We start from the raw sequence: 5,745 nt of genomic DNA, 5'->3' as shown, positions 1-5,745 counted from the left end.
TTGTGAAAGAATTACTGTGATTAATATACATGACCACTAAAGGCATAGAATCTTGGTGCAATCTCTAGTAAATGATGAAATCCAAATTATTTCATGAAAATAGTGCATCTAATTAATCCATGCTAATAATGTATCCCCTAATTAATCCATGCTAATAGTACATCAGAGAGAGAGAGAGAGAGAGAGAGAGAGAGAGAGAGAGAGAGAGAGAGAGAGAGAGAGATTGGGAGTTGTGCAACTCTTCAGCTAATTGGTGGACTTCTCCTACTCAAGTCTTCTACTAGATCCTTCTACTTGATAGCTCAATACACAATAGATGTAACATGATTTGGGGCTCAACAACAAACAATTACCAATAATAGATGCAAAGAATCAGGCTTATTTGGAGTGTGCATTTTGCATTTAAGAACAAATTTTTTGTGTGGAGAATTATGACTAGAGCACTATCCGTTGGGGAATTGTTAGCCGGGAAAAATGTAATGCATGGAAATTGTATCAGATGTAAGAAGTTGAAAACCATGAAACACCCTTTCCTTTATTGTCATCAAGTTAAAGTATGGTGGAAAACTCTCCAAGACTATTGTATGTTTAAAATAACTAATTTTAAAATGCTATTTGGTATGTAGAGGATATTGGTCTTGATCGACTATGCTTGCTGAATCTTAGAATATGGATGATCTCTTTTATTTGGCAAGCTAGGAATGCTGTAATTTTTGATAATCTTGCTAAGGTCTTTCATTTTTCTTGGGGTATATTGAAACAAAAACTTTTGGAAGAGATCTTATCAATGTCAAAGCCATTACAAAGGCAAATGCAATAGTACATTGATGCATTGTAAAAAATACCAAAACATATAGATGTACAAACTTACAAGAATGTAAAATAGAAAAAGATTTGAGAGAGAGAGAGAGAGAGAGAGAGAGAGAGAGAGAGAGAGAGAGAGAGAGAGAGAGAGAGAGAGAGAGAGAGAGAGAGAGAGAGAGAGAGAGAGAGAGAGAGAGATGGTGCATGCTTGACTTAAGGGTTTGTTTTAACTTTTCACGTGAGTGGAAGCTATAACCTTACCTTAATAAACATCCCTATAAGTTGAAGCTTACACAAGGGAATGGATTATGATTAGGAGTCTAATATGGATTACATCGGGCATCTACATAGGGCTCATAAAGATCGAATCTGATGCATTAAGATAGTGTAGGTCTTACCTTCAAATTATATAGTTTAGACAATGTCTCAACACTCACAAATGTAGGTCATCACTTTATTTAAGTAACTATGGACCTCGTCTTTTATGCATTAACTTCCTTGATTTTTGGGAATCTGGAGGATTTTGATGGTGATACATATGTGCGTGCACTAGGTTTTGAATTGGGTCTTGTGCATATAATATCATTCTAAAATTTGTAGTCAAGCCACACTTTGGTGGACGTAATGCTTGTATATGGGTGAAAGCATGTTAACGTGTCACGCTTTTTGTGCTAATAGTTAGCATATTTAAAAAAAGTTGGGCGTCCGGTAAAAGTTTTACAACTTATATCAAAATTTGTCGGAGGTTGTACATTTGAATTCCTTGTTTCAAGATCTTGGAGATATATCATATATCATATGTCATAGATCTTGGAGATGTAGCTCATGTTATTGTACTAGCTAGCATATGTCAAAATTGTGCTAGCTAGCAGTTCGGGACATGAAAATGTGTGATACGTTAACATGCTTTCAACCATATATGCAAAGATGGATGCAATATGTGTAATGGTATATTGCTATAACATTGATTGTAGTGGAAATTGAAATAATAATAGTGAGCATTTCCTTTAAGAAAATTCTTAAAGATCATAAGAAGAGTAATTGATCAAAGGTAGAAAAATGAACATTCACCTAATTAGCTTGGCAGGAACAATACTTGTAAAAGAGAGAGAAAGGATTAGAGAAATTGACAACAGTCGAGGACCAAATTTATGAGGAGCTGGTCCCCCCTCCAAAAGGATTTTGTATTATAGATTCCCCCATAAAGAGATACTTGGTACAATACAACTTTGTGTTCCTTGAGACCTCGTTGGTGCAATGAAGATGGTACACTTCATACACCAAAATTATGCCCTTAATTAACTTGCAAAAGCATTAAATTTATCCCCGGCCTCAATCCCAAGACCTCAAATACCTTCAAAGGTGGAGAGAGCTAGAAGGGAGTGAGGGAAGGGAAGAGGAAGAAGAAGTACCATACGAGAAAGAAGTAATCTCCTCACTTGTGTTATTCTTGTAGCTTAGCATAGCATAGTAGCATAGTAATGGAGTTGAAGAAGATGACAAGCTTTTGATTTGGAGCATGGCCCTTGGTTGGATTTGCATTCCATAGCCAAGAGGTGTTGGTGTAGGCTCTCAACTTCTCAACAATCTTGGAGAAGGAGGTGAAGTTCTTGCTTCTCATTGTTTCTTGCTTCACACAATGAGAGTGTGTTTGAGTGTGTGTGAGGGTGTATATCTTGCAAGCACATCCCCCTCCTTGCTTGGGTGGACCCCTCCTTGTAGCTCATGCTTGAAGCTCATTGGCTCATGTCAAGCCTAGCCAATCACAAGCCTAGGTCATTTTAAGCAATAGAGGTATCCTTTGGACAAGTTTCCTCATTTCCCCTTTGAGATAAATGTTTTGAATAATTCTTAAACAATTATTTAATTCAACTAAATTCTCATTGGACCTCTCTCAAGGCCATCCAATAGGCTTTAGGCACACTATGGGGCAACCTAGCTAGGAGCTTGACATGTGTCCCATATGCCTCTTGAGAAAGGGGTGTCCCTTGGGTGAGGGAAAGACTATTCAATCCCATCCCCTACTCTCTAGGCTCGCCCCCTCTTTTGTAGGTCCTTGTTTGACTTTAAAGCCCCTCAAGCACCTTGGGCCCCAAGTACCTGAAGCACCTTAATCATCAAGCATGACAAGCTGCAGTTCAAGCACCTTAGTCAACAAGCATGGAAAGAACCTTAAGCACCTTAGTCAACATGCATGACAAGCACCTCAAGATTGGGAAGGGTTCCCACATCAAGGTCAGCCCTAGCTTGCCTAAGATCCTAGGTATAAGGACTTCTAACAGTAACCTTAGGAGGTCTTTTAAGAAGCTATCCCTAAGGTATTTTAAGCTCCATTATCTGGTCATTGCTCTTTGATATACCATCTTCCTTTTGGACCCATTTCCTTCTCTCCCTTTGGTCTTGTGATGAGCTAGATCTCAAAGCACATGTCTATATTTTAACTCTTGTTCCCATTTATTTTCCCACATTAAATGATCACTTCAATATGAGAAAATCATTTGGGCTCGCTAGATATTAGATTTCAGGACTATGGGTATGAAAAAATAAGCTCATGGAATCCCATGGCTTGGGACTACTTGAGTAATCTTGGGATTGGATAAGACATACATTGCTTTTGTGTTTAGGCTCTGTGGAGATTAATTTTCCATGAAAGTAGTGAACTTTCTTCGCATTTTTTTATGCTAGTGTGTTGGAGTCATTGATAGTACAAGAGCGTGGCCTTGAATAATTTTGAATTCTTAAAGGGCAAAAGGTACCAAAAGGTTTCAATGGGAAGGGCTGCTTTAAATAGGATTATTTCAAAGTAAAAGCCCTCGAAGCTTTAGGCTTCAACAAAAGGGTAGTTGGATTTCAAAGAGAATTAGAAAAGAAAATTTCATTTGGCTTTTAATCCACACATCCACACACTTTTAAAAGAAAAAAAACGAGGGAAACACACACACACACACACTCACTGACTCACATACAAAGCAAAGATTTACAACAAGATTTTGAAAAGAAATCAGGTACAAAACGTATGAAAAAAATTACCTTGAGATGTTCTATTGTTTAATGCTTGATTCAAATGCGACATAAATTTGTGCATTTAAACATTTTGCAAAAGAAAATATGCGCACAAATGCATTTCAATAGTTCAATCAAGTAGGGTAACTCGACCTAGAGAAAGTAAGAAGAGGAAGAAATAAAACTTAATCAAGCAAGCCTTAATAAAGAAGAAAAATCACACATATTATAATGCTCAATCTAATTATCCCTAAACATTGGCTAGGATAATGAACATATAGACCTAGAGAAAGTAGGAAGAGGAAGAAATAAAACTTAATCAAGCAAGCCTTAATAAAGAAGAAAAATCACACATATTATAATGCTCAATCTAATTATCCCTAAACATTGGCTAGGATAATGAACATATAGACATAGCCAGATCCAAGGAGAGAGATAATTAGTCTTGAGCTTAATTATCCTATTCTTAAAGAGTTATGAATCCATTTAGTGCTTAGAGAGAGAGAGAGAGAGAGAGAGAGAGAGAACACTAAATCTTGCATAGAGATCTAACCGGTGTAACCAGGAAACCCTAATTGCACATTAGCTTTGATACCACATGAATGGCCTCACAGTGATAGACCAACAAGGAATTCACTTTAGTATAAGATATATATCAATAAACAATAATTATCAGAAAGAATGTACTGTTCAATATAAAAGGAAATGAGCTTGCTTGATTGATCATTAGAATTTTGGAGAGAGAGAGAGAGAGAGAGAGAGAGAGAGAGAGAGAGAGAGAGAGAAAAGTTAAGCATGCTGGCCTTATATAGATTCAAAATGGAAGGTGGCAATAAAATGTTGAAAAGTGATATGCACCACATATGGGAAAAGATCAAGTAGCATGTAGGGTACACCAAATAATATGTGATTGTAATTGTAGAGCATGTGTGAATTAGCAAAGAAGCATGTGTGAGCCTGCATATAGGTCTCGTAGGAAAAATATGACTATGCATAAATGGTGCATGCTTGGATTAAGGGTCTATTCTCACCATGAGTGCAAGCTACAAGCTTACGTCAACATTTTATAAGCTAGAAGTGGTTGCATAATTGTTGAAAGTCTTTTTGGACATTTATCGCAACATCTGGAAATAAAAAAGGGAAATAACATTAATGAGCCTAGGCATAATCAGTCAAGGGACAATGTCATCAATGATGAACCGCACAAAAATATAGTAGCTTCCAAAAGAAAGGGCTCCATTTTTTGAGCTTAGCGATGGAATGAGATTGAATGAAAGGATTAGATGGCAAGGGTTCCTCATACATGTCACAAATTTCCTCTAGCTTTTCTAGGTGATATGTACACACATTTCATTCTTAGGCTAGCACATAACTTGGTACTGACTCATGTGTCCATGGGAACCACAAAGGGTTTAATTTTCTTGGGGAGGGTAGAGAATGTTTTTGATGACATGCTCAGAATAATCTTTGGGCCAACCTTGAGTAAAACTGTAAATACCAGGTTAGGAATCTTGCAAAATTCAGTGCAAGATGTAAAAAAAAGCATAGTAACCTTATGGGAGGCTAATATACTGGATTTGGTTCTATCTGTATCAAATGACTTTGGATGGCACCCAACCGAAGAAAAAAAGCAGTCTCAAGGACAAAGTCATGATGTATCTAGATTAATGGATTTTTGTAAAATATAATGATTTATGTATAGATATAATTGTGTTGCTAAGTTAACTAAAATAAGTTTTACATAAGAAAGAGGATGGGGTCTAGGAGGGCCTCTTTATTTTCCATGAGATTATGGAGGTGATTAACATTTTGACAAATAGATGCATACCATGTGTGGAAGAATGGTGGGTGTGTAAGAGAGGTGTAAGAGTGGTCAAAGGATGCACTTTTCTCCCAAGAAAGAGAGTGAAAAACTTTAGGAGTTTCGGCCTTCCATAA

At 36.9% G+C, this 5,745-nt stretch overlaps 1 pseudogene; it reads left to right on the top strand.

Moving 5' to 3' along the window:
- The first annotated feature begins 1,272 nt into the window (after window positions 1-1,272).
- Window positions 1,273-5,475, top strand: LOC147457209 (uncharacterized; annotated as a pseudogene).
- Window positions 5,476-5,745: the final 270 nt, after the last annotated feature.

The sequence above is a fragment of the Adiantum capillus-veneris genome, chromosome 5 (genome assembly GCF_014529385.1).
Source record: "Adiantum capillus-veneris isolate H3 chromosome 5, ASM1452938v2, whole genome shotgun sequence".
Classification (NCBI taxonomy): Eukaryota; Viridiplantae; Streptophyta; class Polypodiopsida; order Polypodiales; family Pteridaceae; genus Adiantum; species Adiantum capillus-veneris.
The sequence above is the reverse complement of the archived record's forward strand: the minus strand, read 5'-3'. Positions and strand labels throughout refer to the sequence as shown.